Raw genomic sequence first — 24,481 nt, forward strand, 5'->3', positions numbered from 1 at the left:
ATGGTTACACAAAGTTTTGTGTGTTGGTCCGTTATACCTCCTGATGGCAATGTTATGAGCTTCTTAGCCAAGCGCATACTATCTATAAATAGAACGAAATTGACACAATTCTATGTTATTGTTTTTAGCCAGTCATTTTTATGAAAAGTTAACATTAAACTGTATTAATCAGACTATAAACGTTTAAGGTTACACGACAAAGTTATGTGTGTTGGTGAGTTATAGCGTAGCCATCGTAAAGTTATGGCCTGATACCGCGGCCTTCGTAAAGTTATGGCCTGACACCGTGGCCTTCGTAAAGTTATGGCCTGATACTGTGGCCTTCGTAAAGTTATGGCCTGATACTGTGGCCTTCGTAAAGTTATGGCCTGATACCGTGGCCTTCGTAAAGTTATGGCCTGATACCGTGGCCTTCGTAAAGTTATGGCCTGATACCGTGGCCTTCGTAAAGTTATGGCCTGATACCGTGGCCTTCGTAAAGTTATGGCCTGATACCGTGGCCTTCGTAAAGTTATGGCCTGATATTGTGGCCTTCGTAAAATTATGGCCTGATACCGTGGCCTTCGTAAAGTTATGGCCTGATACTGTGGCCTTCGTAAAGTTATGGCCTGATACCGTGGCCTTCGTAAAGTTATGGCCTGATACTGTGGCCTTCGTAAAGTTATGGCCTGATACCGTGGCCTTCGTAAAGTTATGGCCTGATACTGATAAAAAAATGACGTCAAAATGCCAGTCTTTTGCCACAAAAGAAAACAAATCGTGAGTTGTATTCAATAGTTCAACCAATGACATAACTTGTTACCTTGAGCTCTACCAACGACAACTCACTTGACGCTACACAAACCTAAAAAAAATGACGTCAAACTGCCAGTCCTAGAGAGGGTTCTCGCGTCAGGCTATAGATAGTTCGAAGATGACGTCACTCAGGTCTTTGTTATTGTTTTTTCCCATCCGCATTTATGAGTAATGCTCACTGAAAAGTATTAACCTGACTATAAACGTTCATAGATACACACAGTTTTATATGTTGGTCCGTTATACTTCCGGATGGCAATGTTATGAGCTTCTTAGCCAAGCGCATAGATAGTATGTATGCGCTTGGCTAAGAAGCTCACAACATCGCCATCCGGAAGTATAACGGACCAACACACAAAACTGTGTGTATCCATGGACGTTTATAGTCAGGTTAATACAGTTCAGTGAGCATTACTCATAAACGCGGATGGCAAAAAACAATAACAAAGACCTGAGTGCTGTCATCTTCGAACTATCTATAAACGTTTAAGGTTACATATAGGTTTGTGTGTTGGTGAGTTGTATCCGGCTGCCAGATTATCGTGAGCTTTCTGGGTGACTTTCGATTCCTTCAAAGATTAATAGACCCCGAGGATGCCGAGCCAGATGGATCGTCTGATACCAGTCCATTAGATTACTTCCTTGGGGAATACACGTTTATCCGCCATAACTCCGATTTCAGGTCGTGTAGAAAAACATCAGTCGATGTGTTTCGTGTAATGCTGAAAAACACGACATGGTCTTTGTCTTTGTTTCGCTATCTAGAGATGCTATGCGCTTGGATAAGAAACTCACAACATTGCCATCCAGAAGTAAAACGGACCAACACACAACTATGTCTTTCAATGAACGTTTATAGTCAGGTTAATGCAGTTCAGTGAGCATTACTCATAAACGCGGATGGCAAAAAACAATCTCAAAGACCCGAGTGACGTCATCTTCGAACTATCTTTAGATACTGTGCGCTTGGCTAAGAAGCTCACAACATTGCCATCCGAAAGTACAACGTTTATAATAGTCTGCTTAATACAGTTTAGTGAGAATTACTCATAAGCACGGATGGCAAACAGCAATAACAAAGACCTACGTGACGTCAACTTCGTACTATTTAGATAGTATGCGCTTGGCTCAGAATCCCACAACATTTCCACCGGGAATATAAGGGACCAACACACAAAACTCTGTGTAACATTGAACTTTTATCGATAGAATGCGGTTGGCCAAGGAGTTCACAACATTGCCATCCGGAAGTATAACGGACCAACACACAAACTCTGTGTAACCATGAACTTTTATAGTCTGGTTAATACAGTTTAGTGAGAACAACTCACAAACGCGGATGGTAAAAACCATAACAAAGGCCTGAGTGACGTTATTTGCATACTATCTATAGTCTGGTTAATGCAGTTTAGTGAGAAATACTCATAGACATGGATCGAAAAAAGGCAGTCACAAATCCTTAAGTAACGTCATCTTCGTTCTATCTCTAGATCGAAGTTGACGTCACTCCGGCCTTTGTTAATGTTTTTTGCTATCAACGTTTATGAGTAATTCTCACTAAACTACATTAACAAGATTATAAACGTTCAAGGTTACACAGAGTTTTGTGTGTTGATCCGCCATACTTCCGGATGGCAATGTTGTGAGATTCTTAGCCAAGCACATACTATCTATAGTCCGGTAAATGCAGTTTAGTGAAAATTACTCATAAACATGGATAGCAAAAAAGCAATAACAAAGATCCGAGTGACGTCATCTTCGTTCTATTTATTGATCAAGCGGTAGAACAGTGGGTTTTTACTGAGACATATTCTATTAATAGTAAAATACTGTGTAGTTTGATTTGTTGACCAATCACTGCCATTGTTTACATTATGACAATTTGTCCGAGAGGCGTGGTTGTCCAAGGGTCTATTCAATGGTCCTTCAGAACTATTGGGCCCATAAAGCCGGAGCTTATCCAGATTTCTATAGCGTGAAACAGAAAATAAAAATTGATCGCCATCCTTTGGATACGACGCTGGTCTATCGAAAAATCACTTTCCGACAGATCTAATATAATTGAATATTACAATTTGAAGCAGTAAATGTTATAGCGCAAACTTTTTAAAAAACGTTAGCTTTTAAATAGCGCAATATCCAGTAAACGTGCCCAAAGCGCTGTACAAAGGGTCCCTTACCAACAGCAATACTTAACATGTAGAACGAGACATGACGTCTGTTAGACGATATTGCAATTTTTTTTCGGACAGAGACACTCAGGTACTCATTTTACAATTGAGTGCGACGAGAGAATGTGAGTAAAGATCCTTTTCCAAGAACTCAATACAGTCTAGTGAGAACTACTCACAAACATAGATGGCAAAAAAAAAACAAAAACAAAGACCCGAATGACGTCAACTTCATTCTATCTATAGTCTGGTTAATACGATTTAGTGAGAATTACTCGTAAACATTGACGGCAAAAACAAACAAACCCAAGACAATGACAAAGATCTGAGTGACGTCAATTTCGTTCTATCAAGATAATGAAATGACAAGATGTCTATTTGTATTATGAAATATTCAATACATCTTTTGGAAATGATGATATTATCTACAACAGGGGGGTCATTGATTGGCCATCAATGATAACATTGGATTCATAACCAATAATATCAACAATGTTTGCTTTCAGCATAGGCAAGCGGATGAATCCAATCGTATAAACTGCTTTTATATAGTGCAATATCCACTAAACGTGCTCAAAGCGCTTTACAAAGGGTCTGTGGCCAACAGAAACAGTTAACATGTAGGACGGGACATGACGGGATATGACAGAGACAACCTTGTTAACGGATAGGTACTCATTTTACACCTGAGTACGGTGAGAGAATATGAGTAAAGAGCCTTTTCCAAGGACTCAACTATGTGCCGAGCGAGGCTCGAACCCAGGACCTTCCGATCCGAAATCGAGTGCCATACCACTAGACCACATAGTCTCATCACCTACAGTTACACCAATCTCTCTGCTGATGCACACGTATGAATCGAAACGTACAGACATCAGGAAAACTTACGATAGAATATGTGACCCACCGTATCAAAGCGGTATTATATCGGGATCCACTCGGTGAGGGAAATTGAATTCATAGCCACAAATATCCAACTTGGGTTTAATTTCTGTACGTTATGGTGAAGTATAAAGATTATTTCTTGCATTGAAAAAACTTCTGACCTCCAATTTCTCATCATTCTATCTCTAAATTCACTTTTTGGGGTCTGAATCATCCCGACATAATACCGTTTTGAGACAGAGGGTCACATATCTTATCCACTCGATCATCTATGTTTGTTTGTTTTTATGGGTTTTACGGCGCTTGCAACATATTAAGGTCATATCAGCGCCAGTAAAAATGAAGAAATGGGATAGTAAAAAGTTCCAGAATTACAATTAAAGCACCCAAGAAAAGGTAAGACAAAGGGGAATTTGTTCAAATAGGAAACAGATGTAGATTCCAAGAGCACAATATCAAAGTACTTAGCTTGAGATTACCTCAATGTCACATCCAGACACAAGCACAGGTCCCCACTAAGAGGAATACACTCAAATGTTTACAAATCACATATAATATCTAAACAAAACATAATACAGTGCATAACAGAAATGATTTACAAGGAAAAAAAATATCATCTCCCAAAACTATCTATACATTTGACTGTTTCCCTCTCAGCAAGGGCATCCGGCCTGGGCTGGGACAAAACCAAATCTCATTCCAAGACAAAGACAGAAAGAAAGTTGGAAAACAGATATAGGGGGATAGAAGAGACAGTTAGTACCTCCCTGCCCACTATGGGAGGTCAGGAACCCCACCCAGATACAGGGGGATAGAAGACACAGTAAATACCTCCCTGCCCACTATGGGAGGTCAGGAACCCCACCCAGATACAGGGGGATAGAATACACAGTAAATACCTCCCTCCCCAATATGGGAGGTCAGGAACCCCACCCAGATACAGGGGGATAGAAGACACAGTAAATACCTCCCTGCCCACTGTGGGAGGTCAGGAACCCCACCCAGATACAGGGGGATAGAAGACACAGTGAATACCTCCCTGCCCACTATGGGAGGTCAGGAACCCCACTCAGATACAGGGGGATAGAAGACACAGTAAATACCTCATTGCCCACTATGGGTGGTCAGGAACCCCTCTCAGATACAGGGGGATAGAAGACACAGTAAATACCTCCCTGCTCACTATGGGAGGTCAGGAACCCCACCCAGATACAGGGGGATAAAAGACACAGTAAATACCTCCCTGCCCACTATGGAGGTCAATAACCCCACCCAGTCAATCATCTATGAGGAACAAGATAGCTCGGTTGGTAGAGCACACGTTTCACACCCGGATGATGTTGAGATTTATTTTTTCTTCTTCCCTCCTGTCCACCCAACAGTGATCGGATAGCTGGGTCTATTACATCTGGCGGAAAGTGCTTTGTGATAGACAAGTGCACTATCCAAAGGGTAACCAGCAATTATTGGCCATTTCACGCTATAGGAACCGGGATAAACTTTATCTATACCCCTACCCTATCTGTATTAACCTTTATGTATCTCTATCTACCTCTATCTCTATCAAAATCTATCTACCTCTATCCCTCTCTACCACTATCTTTATTTACCTCTATCTCTAACTCTCTATTTCATGCACACAATTACACACGCTCTCACTTTTACATTATTTCCTATTCCTCTGTCTCTCTCTCTCTCTCTCTCTTTCTCCCCCTCTCTCTTTTTCATGGACGATTCAACTCTCTCTCTCTCTCTCTCTCTCGGTGTCTCTCTCTCTCTTACAAGCTTTCTCCCTCCCTCCCATTATCTCTCTCACCTTTACATTATTTCTCTCTCTCTCTCTCTCTCTTTCTTTCTTTCTCTCTATTTCATGGACTAATCAAAACTGTCTCTCTTACATTCTCTCTCTTTCTTTCCCATTCTCTCTCTAATTCATGAACAATTTCACAATCTCTCACTCTTACCTTCTTTCTCCCTCTCTCTCTCTCTCTTTCTCTCTCAACCTTTGTCTCTTTCTCTCTCTCCCTCTCTCTCTTTCTCTCTCTCTCCTTCTCTCTCTCCCTCTCTCTCCCTCTCTCTGTCCCTCTCAACCCTCTCCCTCTCTCTCAGACCCACAGTTGATAAATCACAAGGGAAATATAAAACAATGACAGTTGACCCTCCAGCAAGATTTACCCATCTTCATTTCATTCTCCCTTTGTCACGTGCCCAATGCATCCTCAATGTCCCACATTAAATCGTTAACTGCCATACTCTGGAAAAAAACAACAACATATTTTAAAATTTGGCCAGAAAACTCGTCCTTCAGTTACCAATCGATTTAAATGACCCTCATCTTGGCAAAAACTCTCAAACCTGGAGTTCCCTGAATACATTACAAAGTCCCAGGTTTGAAAGTTTTTGCCAAGATGAGGATCATTTAAATCGATCGATATTTGAAGGACGAGTTTTTTAGCCAAATTTTTAAAATACGGCTTTTTCCAGAGCACGGCAGTAACTAGTTAATAAGTTCATTGAACTGTTGTTGAAGAACTGAACAAAAACCAAATATGTGACCTCTCATCTCAAAACGGTATTAAGTCCGGATGATTAAGATGCTGAAAATGAAATTTGTAGCCAGAAATATCAGACTTAAGTTGAGTTTGTATGCTTTATAGAGGAGAAGGAATATCATATTTTAGAGTGCTACATACCAACGTTAATACTTTTGACCAGTTTAACGTTAATTTGACTTTTTAGCATCTGGTCCATCCCGATATAATACCGTTTTGGGACGTTTGGCCAGATATATACCGATTTTTGATAAATAACAAAATAAATGGAGAGGAAATATTTGGACCACGACCTACTTGTACTTATTTCCATTGCTGATAAACAAACACCATTACGGGCTTATGTTCTCATTATTGTTTTGAACTATATTATTTTATCGTGGGTTTGAGAATATTTCCATTACAACAAAAAACCCCTGCCAACTTGGATCATCAGACTTTCAAATAAGTCCACATCCCAATTTCAATCACTCGGCGTAAACAATACAGTCAACTGGGGCAAATTTCCCTAAAGGGGAATCTTTTCCTCTTGAATATTGGACAAATAGGAGATTGTTTAGTTTTGGTGGTATTTATTTCCTTTGATAAAAATTCGTCTGTTATAGGGTGAAATTATAACTGTAATAATGCTGAAAGCATTCAAAATGCTTCAAATTCACAGAGGTAAAGTTTACCCTTGAGGCAGCGTTACCCAGTTGACGGTAGAAAATTATTTTTTTTGTACATTGTATGCAATATGGATATATTCAAAATAATAAAGGAAGTGATCAAGTCTTGTTTTTGTTGGAATGACCTTCACCTTCCCTTATATCCGATTGTAAGGCAAAAACAAAAAAATCTTGTTATACGATTTGTAAATAAAGACAGGCGTGTTAAGATGGCAAGGATGGAAAACGAAGGGGTTTTGTTTGATAACGCTTTTCTTTTAAATTTTTTTTTTGGTAATAATATATCATTATGGTGTCCTGTCAAGACTCAACTGCCGTATTCTGGAAAAAAAACCATATTTAAAAATTTGGCCAGAAAATTCGTCCCTGAAATATCGATCGATTTAAATGACCTTCATCTTGACAAAAACTCTCAAACCTGGGGCCTTGCAAAGTCCCGGGTTGTATTTTTGAGAGTTTCTGCCATTATGAGGGTCAGTTAAATCGATATGTGAAGGACGAGTTTTCTGGCCAAATTTATAAAAATGTTTATTTTCCAGAGTACCGCAGTCAATGTTTTTGTCCGAGAGAAAAATGAGCCTAAAGATGGGACAGAAGCAACATAAGGGCCGCTGTAGTGTTCAGGATTAGATTGTTTAGTTTGAGTATAGATGTTGGAGTGTTAGTGTTGGTGTAGTTGGTTTTGACTATTCTGTGCCACTCTGTAAAGATAAAGAAACAACTTATCGCCAGAAGCTCGGCCTTCAATTATCAGTTGAATTAGAATAATCCTCATCTTGTCAAAAAGTACCAAACCTGGGACATCCCCTGGTTGAGAATGTATCTTGAAGGACGAGTTATGTGTCCAAAATTTTAATTAGTTTTTTTTTTAATTTTAGAAGAAGACGGTGTTGGTGTTGGAGAATTTGAGTTCGAGTTGTTTGGGTTCCATGTTGGTGTTAGGGTGTTTTTGTTGTTGTTGGGTCGTTTTTTTTGGGTCAGTGCCGTTTTGTTGTGGTTTTGGCGGCTTCAATGTTAGCATTGGAGGGTTTTTGTTGAGGTGTTTTTGGTTAGTGTGTTGTGTTGTGTTGTTGGCAGCTTCAATATTGGTAATGGAGAGTATTTGTTGAGGTGTTTTGGGTTAGTGTGTTTTGTTGTGGTCTTGGCTGATTCAATATTGGTATTGGCGAGTTTTTGTTTGGGTGTTTTTGTAAGTGTGTTTTGTTGTTATTGTTGTTGGGGTGTTTTGGGTTTGTCTGTTTTGTTGTGGTCTTAGCGGCTTCAATATTGGTATTGGCGAGTTTGTGCTGGGGTGTTAGGGTGAGTGTGTTTTGTTGTGGTCTTGGCCTTTGTTTGGCTACTAATCTGCTTACCTTGGATGGTGTCTGGAGTGGCCACTCTTAACGGTATCCTCTCCCGGTCTCTGGTTGTTTTCTCTTGGTTAGGAGGAAATTGGGGATTTTTAGAGCCTTTGCCAAACACACTGAAATTAAATCAAAGTCAAGAAAACAAATTGATCATGAAAATCAAAACATTGATTGTTTTGGTGGTTACTGTAACTAAGGCATTGGCAATAAGCAGTCAAATAATGCAAATTAACTTTTGAATATTTCATTTTCTTTATGAATGAATATGAATGAATGAATGAATGAATATATTATTTATTGTCGGTTATATACATAACATAACATAACATAGCATGTGGTATAGGGCAAAATAGGATAAGATCCTTTGAATGCCCTTAATATTAATTAGTAATGCCATAAATCTATTGATTAAATATTACAATAACGATACACGTGGTAAAGATAGTATTTCAACTTAAATGTACTAATGTGGTGTACAAACATATATCTTTAACCGTGACATGCAAAGCGCACACACAACCACACACACCCACACACACACACACACACACATACACACGCGTATAGAAGATAACCATAATAATATAATAATGCATAATATATACATACAAGATTGAAAGCCATGTCAACAGCAGAGCAAACAAGTATTATTCGTCATATATAAATCTCCCATCATATAATTCCCTGTCTACTAACACCTTGAAATAATCCATAGATTTTGCATTCTTTGTTTCAAATTTCAAACTGTTCCATTTGTGAACAATACGAATACCGAACCAGTTTTGTCTTATGTTTGTTTTGCATCTAGAGACAAAAATCTTAAACTTGTCCCCTCTAGTAAAAGTAATATTAGAATATGAAAAAAAATCAGAAAAGTCTATCCTATCCAGACCATGTACCAATCTATAAACCTGAATTAAATCCCCACGAATTCTTCTATATTTCAAACTGGGTAAGTCAAGAAATTCTAACCTTTCCTTATAAGACAAATACTGTATTGTATAAATTTTTTTGGTAGCTCTCCTCTGTACACTTTCAATACTAATAGATTGTCTTTTATATAATGGGCTCCAGATGCAATTTCCGTATTCTAGAATTGGTCGAACGAGCGATTTATACAAATATAAAAATGTGGTTTTATCAAGACTTATAAAGGTTCTATATAATATTCCAATCATTCTGTTTGCACGGCTTACACAATTATCAATATGTAAATCAAAATTCAAATGTGAATCAAAAGTAACTCCCACATCCTTTTCATAAGGCACAACGGAAAGTAGATTTGACATAGAAGTATCGGTAAAATAATAATGACATGGATTAATTTTTCCTATATGTAATACCTTACATTTCGAAACATTAAAATCCAAATGCCATGTTGTAGACCATTTGAAAAGTGAAAATATATCATTTTGTAGAATGTTATGATGTTCAGTTGTACTATAGATCTTTGTATCGTCTGCAAACAGTTTGCAGGCTGAATTTATGCCACATGGTAAATCATTTATATATAAAAGAAATAAAAGTGGTCCCAATACGCTTCCTTGGGGTACACCGCTAATTACATTCTTAAAATCCGACCCCACACCATTGACAATGACCCTTTGTATTCGATTATTAAGAAAGTCTTTAATCCAGTTAAAGATATTCCCTTTAAATCCATATGTTTTTAGTTTAATGAATAATCTCTCATGAGGTACAGAATCAAAAGCCTTGCGGAAATCAAGATAAACAACATCAATGCATTGATCACGATCAATTAACTTGGTAAAATCCTCCATCACCTGTAAAAGTTGAGTAATGCATGATCTCTTTGATCTAAAACCATGCTGGTTATCGTTTAGCATCGTATGACTTTCAAGAAAGTCCATTATTCGGTCTTTCAAGATAGACTCCATAACCTTACTGAGTATGCATGTTAAGCTGATGGGTCTATAGTTTGCAGCATCTAGTTTGCTTCCCTTTTTATGAATGGCAGTAACATTGGCTTGTTTCCATTCAATGGGTAAGGTACCAGATTCAAGAGACTTATTATATATTGTTGATAGCGGCTGTAATATTTCAAAGGCCACTTCTTTCAGTAAACGGGGATGAAAGGAATCGGGTCCCGTGCTTTTAGTCACGTCTAAATTCAACAATTTTGCAAGTATGTCTTCTTGTGTAATATAAAAATCGGGGACGTTTAATTGATTTGTAACATTGAACGTTGGTATATTTGTAGTGTCTTCTTGAACAAACACAGATGAAAAATAATTATTTAAAACATTAGCTATATCTATATCCGAAGTAACCTTGGTACCATCATCTTTCAGTAAAACACTAACACCTGGTTTTCTTTTCAACTTTCTGTTTACGTATCTCCAAAAGCCTTTCGGACTACTCTTACATTCGTGTGCCAATGTACATTCATACGTTTTCACAGCATTTTGAATCGTGTATTTGGTATTATTTCTAACCTTGACATAATTATGAAAATTATCTGTTGTAGGATACTTTTTGAATTTCTTATACAATTTATGTTTCTTATTAATTGTACGTTTAACGTTTTTTGTCAACCACAATGGTTTATTAGAACTAAATTTTTTGTTACATCTTAATGGAATGTGTTTAGATTCTATACATTTTAGTTTGTTGTTAAAAAACAACCACGCTTCATTCACACCGTAGCCTTCAAGAGTATCCCAATTCACGGCATTTAGGTCTTCTCTACAAGCGTTGTAATTACCTTTGAAATAATCAAAATAAACATGTGAAGGATGTTTGGCGGATGAAAGATTTAACGATATAAGAAGTGAGTCATGATCACTTTTACCCACCGAAGGCAAATGGTCAATATTATTAATCCAATAATCATCGTTACATATTAACAAGTCGAGTATATTACTAGTTTGGTTCTGTCGGTGTCTCGTAGCCTGTGTCACCAGCTGAATAAAGAAAGCATCCCTAATTGCCTCGACAAATAGATAGTCGGCACAAGTTAGACATGGTTCTGTCCATATTATGCATATATCATTTATACATAACAACAACTATTATTAATGACAACAAAATATAAAAATAATAATTTGAAAAGAATATAATGATGTATATCTTCTGAATGAAATTTGATTTAAAAGTAAGCCCTTAAGGCTTTTCACCAACATAAGAATTTAAAAAAAATTATTTGCACATAAATACTATATTTTATACATAAAAATTGACATGTCTCACTGTTTCATAAAATCTGAATATCAAATATACTTAATTAAGGGAACAGAAAACAGATCTGAACCAGTCTAAGAGGCTGCCACTTTTGTCATGAGAAACTCTCAAAACTATTCAAATCTGTCTCCGTTCTCATGTGCTCCGGCAGATTACTCCACGGCATAACGAAAGGACTGTATACCGACATGGGTTGTTTTCATGTTTGGGACATTAACAGCATTGGTTATTGGTCATATCTTCTTTCTTTGAAAGTTACTACATTTTTTAGACATTTTGGGGATAATTTGTGAAGAATTTTGAATGTTTCTGTTGCCATAATTTGCATTCGCTTGGTATCAAGGAGAATAACTTTAGCCTTTGTTAATACGTCTTTGTAAGTGCCGGTATAGTTACTGTAGATGAATCTGACAGCTCGTTCTTGTATTTTTCCAATTTTCTTGGTATTTGCTCTTGAGCAGAAATGGCAAATAAGTTGACAAAAGTTAAAATTTGATAAGATAAATGTATGGAAAATTGTTAGTTTATTTAGTTTGGATAGGTGTCTTCCTATTTTTTATTCTTAATTGTATATGGTTAGTCGGATGACTCAAGCCTTCGGATCGGAAGGTCTTGGGTTTGGTGAAGTCTTCTTCTAACCAGTTAACTGTCGTACCCTGGAATAGCAGGTATTTAAGAATTTGGCCAGAATCGTCATCCTTCAAATATCGATAGATTTAAATGACCCTCATCTTGGCAAAAAATCTTGAACCTGAGACTGAAGGAAATCTCCACAGGTTGAGGGTTTTTGCCAAGATAAGAATCATTTCAATTAATAGATACTTGAAGGACGACTTTCTGGCCAGTTTCTGAAATACGTGTTTTTCCAGAGTACGACAATTAACTGGTCAGAAGAAGACTTAAGCTTGAGCTTTTATATAGCGCAATATCCACTAAACGTGCTCAAAACGCTTTACAAAGGGTCACTGACCAACAGCTACACGTAACATATAGAACAAGACATGGCGTCTGTAAGGCGATATTTTAATATTTTTTTTTCGGACAGAGACACCGCTGTTAACGGTCAGGGTACTCATTTTACACCTGAGTACGGTGAGAGAATGTGAGTAAAGAGTCCTTTCCACGTACTCATCAACTATGCGCAGAGCGAGGCTCGAACCCAGGACCTTCCGATCCGAAAGCGAGTGTCATACTACTAGACCACATAGCCGCACAAGACTCGTGTTTTAGACATTCTTTTTTTGTTGAGAGTGATCTTAAAACTGTTGATCAATGCTTTTTCCAAGCAAAAAGGGGGATCTGTCATTGGTCTTATATTTGTTACAGTGAATGACATAAACAGTCGGATGGTGAAAACGTTTGAACTGAGATATTTCCAAGTTTAGTTAGAAGGTCAATTTATATAAAAAATGAGTTGTTGTCATAAATTATTAAATCAACTCCTTTTGTACATCTTCGGGAGACATCAAAGCTTAATTTCACTTCTAAATATTTTTTTTACATCTAGTCAAGTTGAAAAAGTATGAAATTTTAGAAAAAGTTGCTGGATACCTTTCCCATACATCTGACCATAACTTCATGAAAAATCACCCGATTTACTTCAAATAAAGATTAAAATGCTCTGGGAAGCATAATATTCTTTCAGAAAATCAATAAAATGCAAATCCAAAATGTTCACATTCCGACTGATTATGTCATGCACTGACACATTTATCAGCATTGACGACGGAGAAAACACTCGAATATCTCAATTACTGGTTGACGAGTAGTATCTTAGGAAATATTTAATTGATAAATTAGGGCTCAGAGCAGGCACTGGTGTGGAGTAATTCTAATTGTGCCCTTCCGCCACGACGTCATAAGATATCGTCGCCTAGGCATTCCACGAAGGAATATAGATAATCCATCAAACAAGATGTCTGATGTCATTAGGAATCACCCATGTTGTCCAAAGTGAGCAAATTGGGGAGTTAATAAACTTGCCCAAGGAAAAAAAAAACGAAAGTGCTGAAACGGGGTTCGAACCCGGGACGTTCCAGGTCACAGTATAATGACTTATCCACTCATCCCGTAAGATAAGGGTCTGACAAAGTTTGTATGAAACAATCACAAAGGAAGAAAGAAAAAAAAAAGAAAATAATAAAAAATAACTTAAAAAATCAGTTTTCGTCTACTGAGGAGGAAGTCGGATTTCTTAAAATATAGAATTGAACTATTGTGTATGAAAGGTGCCAGACAAAGTAAGAAAGAAAAATACAAGAAAGAAAAACATCCCAAAAAATCAGTCTACCTCGACTGGGGATCGAACCACAGACCTTTTGATTACCGGTCATACGTGCTCCCATTACTCCACGGAGGCTCTCGATAGTTGGGACAATTCTTATACCCATATTATTCTTCACAAGGGTACGCGTTTTACGATGTGAACCCTCGCTTGCATCAAACAACACATACATTGAACACGACGCTTGCATCAAACAACACATACATTGAACACGACGCTTGCATCAAACAAAACATACATTGAACACGACGCTTGCATCAAACAACACATACATTGAACACGAAGCTTACGTCAAACAACACATACATTGAACACGACGCTTGCGTCAAACAACACATACATTGAACACGACGCTTGCATCAAACAAGACATACATTGAACACGACGCTTGCATCAAACAACACACACATTGAACACGACGCTTGCATCAAACAACACATACATTGAACACGACGCTTGCATCAAACAACACATACATTGAACACGACGCTTGCATCAAACAACACATACATTGAACACGACGCTTGCATCAAACAACACATACATTGAACACGACGCTTGCATCAAACAACACATAAATTGACACGACGCTTGCATCAAACAACACATACATTGAACACGACGCTTGCGTCAAACAACACATACATTGAACACGACGCTTGCATCAAACAACACATACATTGAACACGACGCTTGCATCAAACAACACATACATTGAACACGAGAGGACGAGGACGAAGACATTTGTGTTAATCAATTTGTATTTTTATTTTTAAATATGATAGTAAGAAATTAAGGAGCTGGCACCGGTGTAAGATAAAGAACTGAACAAGTGTGTATGAAAGGTGCCAGACAAAGCAAGAAAGATTTCTTAGGATCGTTATTATTTCTTGTATTTTTGTCTCTTGCTTTTTCTGGCACTGTTTCCTATAAATAGAACAAAGTTGACGTCACTCAGGTCTTTGTTATTGTTTTTTTGCCATCCATGCTTATGAGTAATTCTCACTAAACTGTATTAACCAGACTATGAAAGCTCATGGTTACACATCGTTTTCTATGTTGGTTCCTTATACTTCCGGATGGCAATGTTGTGAGTTTCTTAGCCAAGCGCACACTATCTATACAATTGTTTTTAGATCTTTGTCGTAAAAGGACCACCCACTGCTTGTCAAACAGCAAAATTCGGATTCTATCTTAATGGATTGAGGGTTCATGTCAAATTGGGTTCTTTTTGCCTTATTAATGGTATCAGTATATTTTTTGGTTCCATTTACCATTTTTTCCCCACTTTCATGTTTGTTGTCATTAAATTGTGTGATCTATTGGCGAAAGCCTAATATTGAATAAACTTTCAAACTTATTATATCTTATCAACACAGAGAAAAAATATCGATAAGTATTGAATTGTTAGCTTCAATATATTATACGAAGACAGATACTCTGAACGTTTCGGGTTTCCCCTTTATCAACAAAATACGATGAATAAATCAGATAGGACGAATGAGAAATGTGTGAATGGCGTAGTTAAGGTGAATAAACAAAAAGGTTTTAAGTGAGCTTTGTTGATATTTAAAAGTTTGTTTTACAGACTTTCAATCTCCTTTATTAGGATACCTGGCCGATGGCATCGCCATAAGCAACTTTGACAGCACATTGGCCAAGCCACAAATCCATTACGAGTTGTAATGATCTTCTCTCTCACGATCTCATGAATAAATAGACTCAAGGCTATGTCAACAAAAGTAGTAATTAAAACAGAAATTAAACGGAGAGTGTAGAATCACTTCTTTTGTATTCATTTGTACACGAGTAATAACATGAGTATGGACAAGTAGAGTAAAGAGAAAAACATCAAACCCGCATTATCGTTTTGATTTTCCAAACAAAACAATTTCTGCTATAGATAGTATGCGCTTGGCTAAGAAGCTGACAACATTGCCATCCGGAAGTATAACGGACCAACACACAAAACTGTGTGTATCCATGAACGCTAATAGTCAGGTTAATACAGTTCAGTGAGCATTACTCATAAACGCGGATGGCAAAAACAATAAAAAAGACCTGAGTGACGTCACCTTCGAACTATCTATAGATAGAATGCGCTTGGCCAAGGAGTTCACAACATTGCCATCCGGAAGTATAACGGACCAACACACAAACTCTGTGTAACCATGAACTTTTATAGTCTGGTTAATACAGTTTAGTGAGAACAACTCACAAACGCGGATGGCAAAAACAATAACAAAGACCCGAGTGACGTCATCTGCATACTATCTATAGATAGTTCGAAGATGACGTCACTCAAGCACACATCTATCTATAGATAGTATGCAGATGACGTCACTCAGGCCTTTGTTATTGTTTTTGCCATCCGCGTTTGTGAGTTGTTCTCACTAAACTGTATTAACCAGACTATAAAAGTTCATGGTTACACAGAGTTTGTGTGTTGGTCCGTTATACTTCCGGATGGCAATGTTGTGAACTCCTTGACCAAGCGCATTCTATCTATAGCCTGATACTGAAATCCAAAAGGACTGGCAGTTTGACGTCATTAATTGTTTTTTTGCACCGCCTAGTGAGTTGTTAGTAGAGCTCATGGAAACAAGTTATTTCATTGGTTGAACTATTGAATACAACTCACGATTTGTTTTCTTTTGTGGCAAAAGACTGGCATTTTGATGTCATTTTTTGGTCAGTGTCAGGCCATAACTTTACGAAGGCCACGGTCTTACTCTCGGGACCATCTGTAGCCCTTCATTAAAACAAATTCCGCCATCAAGACTTAGAAGCCTCATTTGCTGCCATACCGTCCAATAATAGGATATAATAGTCTGACGTCACGTCCGCCCAGCAACCAGCTGCTTGGTTCTAAACAAAGAAAATCGGTACTTTTAATTCTTCATGCTGGCTATAACTTTTTCACATGTCATGTGATCAGAATGAATAAAAGTCCAAATATGATCAGATGTATACTGTTTTTCTCCTCTGGATACACTTTTATGCTGGTCGGAGAAGTATTTCATAAGGGCGGTGATGGAGAGTATGACATCCGCCATTGCTCCGGTAGTTTAAAACCAGTTACTATGCCTCATTACGAAGGAAATCACATCACGCAACCCTATTACGTCAGCTTGACCAGTGAAGAGCACCATCAAGATGTCATCAAAATCTGGGCCTGTCGAAAGTACACTCACTGCAACGACTCTCAGCTTGGAGCTGGAACTCCATGAATCCGAACACAACATCCTGATGAAACACTGATAAGGAAGGCTCTACGATGGACACCCCAAGGAAAGAGGAAGCGAGGCCGCCCCAAGGAGACTTGGAGACGTGCCGTAGAGAGGGACCTAAAGCAGAGAGGTCTGTCCATCGAGATGGCCCCAAGAATAGCTGCTGACAGGACCAGGTGGAGATCCCTTGCATTGCCACACGTGCCAGCAGGCCCGGAGAGGATTGAGTGAGTGAACACAACATCCCGTAGATCCCGTATTGTCATCATCACATCATGATTAAATCAGTCAGGTAAAAATCAATATCTATTCATTTGTAACTGGGATCATCATTCATTTATAAGAAAAACTCATTTCATTAAGATCCATCTTTCTATTCATATATCATCTTTAATGTCACTAGATTTATAACATAAAGACAGAAATATATTTTCAACCATAATCGGATTTATCATATCACAAAAGGTCCCCACAAAAATATAGCTTTAAATTATTAAACAAGTCTGCTAATTTAATTAAATTAGACCCCAATAACTTTATTTTGAAAAAAGAAAATGTCAAAATATACAAGGGTTTGACAATAAACCGTACAATACACCCAAACAAATCTTGTCTTGTTGTTGTCGTCTCATATTTGCTCCTCCGTTTCTTGTAGCGGTGTTGGTCTACCATCACACTCAAAGGGACCGATTTTCAACCTCTTCTTCTTCTTCTTCTTCTTCTTCTTCTTCTTCTTCTTCTTGTTCTTCTTCTTTTTCTTCTTCTTCTTCTTCTTCTTCTTGTTCTTCTTCTTCTTCTTCTTCTTCTTCTCTTCTTCTTCTTCTTCTTCTTCTTTCTTCTTCTTCTTCTTCCTTCTTCTTCTTTCTTCTTCTTTCTTCTTCTTCTTTTCTTGTTCTTCTTTTCTTCTTTCTTCTTCTTCTTCTTCTTCTTCTTCTTCTTCTTCTTCTTCTTCTTCTTCTCTTCTTCTTCTTCTTCTTCTTCTTCTTCTTCTTCTTCTTCTTCTTCTTCAGGTACCAAGTCTGTGCCAGACATCGGTGATCATGGTACGCCATTCATCTCTCTGACTTTATTTTTTTATCTCTGATCAGATAACCTCATAAAACTAACATTACTCTTCTCTTTCTTTGTCACCCAGCTGTTCAAACTATTCAAATATGTTTTTCTTGGTCTACCTTTACTCTTTTTACCTTCTATCTTTCCTGTGAGAGCAAGATGTTCAATACATTTATGTCGATTTAGGTGCCCTAAAAATTGCATTTGTCTTTTTCTTATTGTACGAATTAATAACCTCTAAAGTACTTTAATATAAAATACCGTCAGAGGGGTTGGTTCACATATTCAACTCCAACGATTAATACTTCCAAAAACAAGACACATAGCAATCGACTTCCTGTCGTGGTGGACAACTTTGACACGTCATTTCCGCTCTTACAATGCTCCGTTACTGAATCTACACTAAATTGAACCCCGTTAAAGACACACCAATTCCCTCCAGCAATTGGAATGAAGATCAATCATGAACGATTCAAGTGATTTGTACCTGATTTTTTAACATCGATTTGTGAGCTATAACTTAAATGCTTAAACTTAAGCTTACATGCAAACTTAACAAACTTCGCGGCGTTTGTGTGTGTTGAACCCATGACCTCAAGAAGTCGGGGAGAGCGGCTCAAGATAGACGTAGAGTTTGAAACCAATTTTTTTTATTTCTGGAGTGGTGAATAGCTCAGATAGTAGAGTCACGATCTCCCCGGCCAGGCGGAGTTCTCGTACCAGTAAGTTCGCGGGTTCGAGCCCCCGTCGCCGCCGTGAAATTCTCTACTGTCTTCTGCTACTTTCCAACTCACTTCATTTATTGTTACTATCAACATAAATGCCTGCTCCACCCACTTTTCTGAGTTACAGCTGTACAGTTTATATAAGATTTTCAAGTATTTAACCTGGGCTATGTGACACCAACCCTATTTTTAAAAAAAACAAATAGATGTGATTTAAGTTTATGAAACGGTGATATGTTGAGATGAATACGACCCCAACAATAAAAGAACTTTGTTAAAATATAATGAGATAGGGCGGGTCCCGATAGCTCAGTTGGTAGAGCACTCCCTTCACACGTTAAGAGACTAAGATGGATCTTGGTGCAGTCGAGGTTTTTTCCTGACTCCCCCCCCCCCGCTATCTACCCAGCAGTGAATGTTAGATTTGGCGGAAAGTACTTTGCGATAGACTTGCGCCCTATCCAAAGAGTAGCAAGCAATTGCTATTGTCCGTGTCACGCTATGGAAACGAGGATAAACTCCGGCTCCGTGAGCCTAATGACTCGGAAGGATTCATTTTTAATTTTTTTTTTTAATGAGATCGAAACACGAAGTTTGACTGTTTTGCTTTGCAAGAAATACTCTTCAACAGTCGTAACGTCACTTCCTTCCTAATGACGCATGGTAACTTAGTTACATTGGCTCTAAACTATCGGAACAATGGCGGACGCCCGTATGAAATATTTCTCCGGCAAGCATAAAAGCGTTTCCAGAAGAAGAAAAACATAAATTTGATCATGTTTTGACTTTTACACATTATGATCACAAGACATATGAAAAGTTCTAGCCAGCATGAAGAATAAAAAGTAATGGTTTTCTTTGTTTAGAACCAAGATGGCCGTTGCCGTGCGTGACATCAAACTACTGAATCCTATTGTTCTCGACTACTATGACGAAAAGAAATGAACCCAGAGGACAATCTGACAGCTTTAAAATTTGGCCAGAAAACTCGTCCTTCAAAGATCGATCGTTTTAAATAATGACCCTCATCTTGGAAAAAAATCCCTCTCAAACTTGGGTCTTCGTGAAGTCCCAGGTTTGAGAGTTGGTTTTTTGTTGTTGCCAAGATGAGGGTTATTTAAATCGATCGATATTTTAAAGACGAGTTTTCTGGCCAAATTTTAAAATATGTTTTTTTTAATCCAGAGTTCGGCTGAGATATTCTCACGTGCACAAACCAAATTATAGGTCATGGAAATCGACGATGTTTGACGTGAAATCTTTTTGGACAATATATAGAAAACAATGTTATTTTCAATGATTAGCCCTTAGTTTCTAACATCAAAGTAGATGTATCAAACAAAATAAAAGTTAAAAAAACAAAAAAACAAAACAAAACAAAAAAGAACAAAAAAAAAAAAAAAACAAAAACAAACCCCAACAAAAAACCCAAACAAACAACAAATCAAACAAAACAAAACGAAAAACAAAAATCCAAACAAAACAAAACAAGAACAAAAATAAATAAATAATAAGTCATTTTTCTGTCTCTTTTTCACACCAAATAATAGCGGGTGTCACATTTGTGGAGATGCTCTATGAAAGTAACTGCCAGACTACGTTGCTCAATCATATTAGATTAACACAACGTGTGGCTCAGCGGTACGGTCTTTACTTCGTATACGAAGGGCACTGCGGCTAACGCCTGGATTATTCCAGTCTTCCCTTCGAATGAATAGACCCTAGAGAAAAATTACCCATATGGGATGAATAAAGAGAATTTTATTTATTTACTTATTTATCTATTTATTGTCGCTGCGTCCGTCCCAGTGAAAAGGGAAGAAAAGCGTGATGGTAAAAAACTGGTTCCTTTTTCATTGGAAGTGTAAAACCACCCTTCCGGAGGACTGAATACATAAATTGTAGAATTCATTGTCTGGTGTCAGAGTGATAGCATCTTGTTTTCTAGTCTAAATATATTCTGTTCGTCAATAAAGATCATACACCCTCGCTCTTCTACGTCCCTGTAATTCTAATACTCTTCCTACACTTCCTGCTACGAAAATAGTTATGCCACCTTTATGTCGTGACCTATTCATTATTAGTACTCTGATGGATTTGTTACGTACGTGCATAATCCATAGGATTTAAGGAACCGAAAGAGTGGAGGGTTTGATGTGAGTCACGACTTTACTTCCTTATTAATGGAGAGGAAGATAACGTGAGTAAATGTGATTCATATATTATAAGGGAACACCACAAAACAAACGCCCTTTAGTTAGGCCTTTGGTGGCTTTCCTCAAATAAACAAAGGCCAAAGGCCAAAGGTCGAAACGTCGTTGGTTTTGTGTTTGTTCCCTTATAATATATGTCACATTTACTCACTTATCGTTGTCTTATTGGCTCATTTAGCCAACTGTAGTTTTTTGTTTTTCTTCCCTTTTACGTGGCGACTGAACAACCCCTAATTCCCTCAAGTAAACAAAGGCCAAGGACCGAAACGTCGTTTGTTTTGTGTTGTTCCCTTCTAATAATATACGAATCACATTTACTCATTATATCTTTCTCTCCATCTTATTGGCTTATTTAAGGCACCTCTAGTTTTTGGGTTTTTCCTCCCTATAACCTGGCTGTACAACCCATAATTTACCTGGCATCAACTCAACAATGATAGAAGACTGTCGAGTCCTTTCGTCTCATACAAATTATGAGACACAGAAAATGCCAATAATTTGTATCATTAGTTAATTAACCAGTCACCTGTCGTGCTCTGGAAAATCACGTGCGTGGCTATGTGGTCTAGTGGTATGACACTCGCTTTCGGATCGGAAGGTCCTGGGTTTGAGCCTCGCTCTCGGCGCATAGTTAAGTCCTTGGAAAATGCACTTTATTCACATTCTCTCACCGTACTCAGGTGTAAAATGAGTACCCGGCCGTTAACAATGTTGTCTCTGTCCGAAAAATTGTAATAACGCCTGACAGGCGTCACGTCCCGTCCTATATGTTAAATGTTGCTTTTGATCAGGGACCCCTTGTAAAGCGCTTTGAGCACATTTAGTGGATCTTGCCCTACATAAAAGCTTAATTAAATTTTTAAAAAAGAATTTAAATCAAAGGCCAGAAAACTGGTCCTCCAAATATCGATCGATTTAAATGACCCTCATATTGGCGATAATTCTCAAACCTGGGACTTCGATGGACCTCGCAAGATACTGGGATTGTTTCCATCCCCTCTCTTCCAGTTTCAAATTGGCAATATCAATCTTAGGGATTCACTAAAATTGTTAACAAATGTACACGGTCATTGTAAAATCGGTCTGTCATCATCATCATCATCATCATCATCATCACCATCATCATCATCATTATCATCATCATCATCATCATCATCATCATCATCATCATCATCATCACCACCATCATCACCACCATCACCATCATCACCACGACCACCACCACCACCATCATCATCATCATCATCATCATCACCATCATCACTATCACCACCAACCTCACACATCATCACCCACCACCACCACTCATCATCATCCATCATCATCACCACCTACCATCTCACCACCACCACCACATCATCATCATCATCACCACCACACCATCATCACCACCACCACACCACCACACTCATATCATCATCATCATCATCATCATCTCATCATCATCCCATCATCACCATCATCCCCCACCCCACCACCACCACACCACCACTCACCATCATCATCATCATCATCATCATCATCATCATCATCACCATCATCACATCATCATCACCACCCATCCACACCACCACACCACCACCACCACCACCACCACCATCACACCACCACCACCACCACACATCCACACACCACCATCATCATACCATCATCACCACATCACATCATCACCACCATCACCATCATCACCACCACACCACCACACATCATCATCATCATCATCATCATCACCACACCACACATCACACCACCACCACCACCACCATCACATCATCATCATCAATCATCATCATCATCATCATCACATCACACTCATCATCATCACACCATCATCACCATCATCACCACCACCACCACATCACCACCACCACACCACCATCACCATCATCATCCATCATCATCATCATCATCATCATCATCATCACATCACACCATCATCACACCACCACCATCACCACCACCACCACCACCACCACCACCACCACAACACATCACATCATCATCATCCATCATCACACCATCACATCATCACCACCACACCATCACCACCTTCATCATCATCACCACCACCCCACCACCACACATCATCATCATCCATCACACATCATCACCATCATCACCACCATCACCATCACCACCATCACCACCACCATCACCACCACCATCACCACCTTCATCATCATCACCACCACCACCACCACCATCATCATCACCATCATCACCACCATCACCATCATCACCACCATCACCATCACCACCACCACCACCACCACCACCACCACCATCATCACCACCATCATCACCACCACCACACCACACACCACCACACTCAACCACCACCACCACCACCACCACCACACACCACCATCATCACCACCATCATCATCACCACCACCACACCACCACCACACCACCACCACCACTCATCACCACCATCATCATCACTCACCATCATCCACCACCACCACCACCACCACACACAATCACCACATCACACACTCACACCACCACCACCACCACCACCATCATCACCACCATCATCATCACCACCATCATCACCACCACCACCACCACCACCATCATCATCATCATCATCATCATCATCATCATCATCATCATCATCATCATACAATGAAGGGACAGATAAGCCTTTCAACAATAAAGCTCACTCACTCACCCCAGACTAACAAAATAGAAAAAAAAAAAATTAAAATACGTGACGATAAAGCGAGTGCACCAACAACTTTCTTGACCATGAACCGTGATTTTATTTGAACAAAAAAACAACGTCAAATATCATTTATTTCAACAGCAACAAAACCAAATAAATAATTTGAAATCACAGTTTTTGGAAAAATATATATGATTAAATTCAAATTTCAAGAAAATTCAGATCGGGTGTCAAATAGCCTTGGCGGGAACAATAGAACGTCCTTCATGTCGTCCCCCCCCCCTCCCTCCCCATCCCAAATTGGAGAAAGCGGATACCTTAACCAGTTAACTGCCGTACTCTGGAAAAAATAACAAAACGCGTATTTAAAAATTTGGCCAGTAAAATCGTCCTTTAGATTCCGATCGATTAAAGTGACCCTCATCTTGGAAAAAACCCCAAAAAACTCTCAAACCTGGAACTTCGCGAAGTCTTTCTAAATCCCAGATTTGAAAGTGTTTTTTTTCCAAGATGAGGGTCATTTAAATTGGTCGATATTTGAAGGACGAGTTTTCTGGCCAAATTTTAAAATGCGACTTTTTCCAGAGAAGGCGTACAATGGTTAACTGGTTAATGACAAATTACCTGTCTGGCAAAGAAATAAATGACTAGTGGGAGAATAAGAGAAACGTGTTGCTTTGTGACTGG

The 24,481-nt window shown here is 38.5% G+C and overlaps 1 protein-coding gene across 5 annotated transcripts in view; it reads right to left on the reverse strand.

The window, feature by feature from the left end:
• Positions 1-24,481, reverse strand: part of LOC144964370 (G-protein coupled receptor 54-like) — a 172,846-nt gene that overhangs the window by 79,780 nt on the left and 68,585 nt on the right. For all 5 annotated transcript variants that reach the window (XM_078898537.1, XM_078898536.1, XM_078898539.1 and 2 more), the window contains exon 3: positions 8,424-8,533. The gene's annotated coding sequence lies outside the window, so the exon portion shown is untranslated. The remainder of the gene's footprint in view (positions 1-8,423; positions 8,534-24,481) is intronic.

This window comes from Berghia stephanieae, chromosome 2, assembly GCF_034508935.2.
Source record: "Berghia stephanieae isolate SIO BIC M18660-M18661 chromosome 2, UCSD_Bste_1.3, whole genome shotgun sequence".
Taxonomy (NCBI): Eukaryota; Metazoa; Mollusca; class Gastropoda; order Nudibranchia; family Aeolidiidae; genus Berghia; species Berghia stephanieae.